Source organism: Octopus bimaculoides, chromosome 9, assembly GCF_001194135.2.
Source record: "Octopus bimaculoides isolate UCB-OBI-ISO-001 chromosome 9, ASM119413v2, whole genome shotgun sequence".
Lineage (NCBI taxonomy): Eukaryota > Metazoa > Mollusca > Cephalopoda > Octopoda > Octopodidae > Octopus > Octopus bimaculoides.
Genome location: NC_068989.1, coordinates 75,818,729 through 75,819,312, shown reverse-complemented (window position 1 = coordinate 75,819,312; position 584 = coordinate 75,818,729). Strand labels below are relative to the sequence as shown.

Here is a 584-nt window from a genome sequence, read left to right as displayed (position 1 = left end):
TATATATATATATATATATATATATATATCAAGTCATCCCTGATATATATATATGTATATTTCGATAGAAGATCCATTTTTCGTCACCAGTCACAAGTCTATCCAAAAAGGGTGAAATGAGTTCGCGAGAATGGAGAGAAGAGCAGATGTTAACTCAGGATTTGCAGTTGCCTTCGGACAATTCATTATCAACTGATAATGCAGTATTTTCTTCAAGTAATGCCTCAAAACGCTTATCATCAAACTCATCTTCATGTTCAAGGCTGAAATCTCCACTTCTGAATTTTGCAAACCATCTTCTGAAAGTTCTTTCATTCAAACATTCTTTCCCATAAACTGAGTGTATGTTTCGAGTCACCTCGGCTGCAGAGTTTCCTTTTTTGTACTCATAAAGCATTATGTACCTCAAAAATGCTCTTTGGATACTTCTATTTCAGAAAGGATTTTAATGAAAGAAATTTTAATTCTATTATTCTGTAAAATAATATTTAATTAGTTTAAATGTACACAAATGCATAAAAATAATTTCTAATTCCATTAGACATTCTAAAATACTATTAAATTATATATATATATATATATAT

At 29.1% G+C, this 584-nt stretch overlaps 1 protein-coding gene across 1 annotated transcript in view; it reads left to right on the top strand.

Annotated features, from left to right (window-relative positions):
• Window positions 1-584, top strand: part of LOC106868257 (uncharacterized) — a 207,241-nt gene that overhangs the window by 97,938 nt on the left and 108,719 nt on the right. The gene's annotated exons all lie outside the window — the stretch shown is intronic.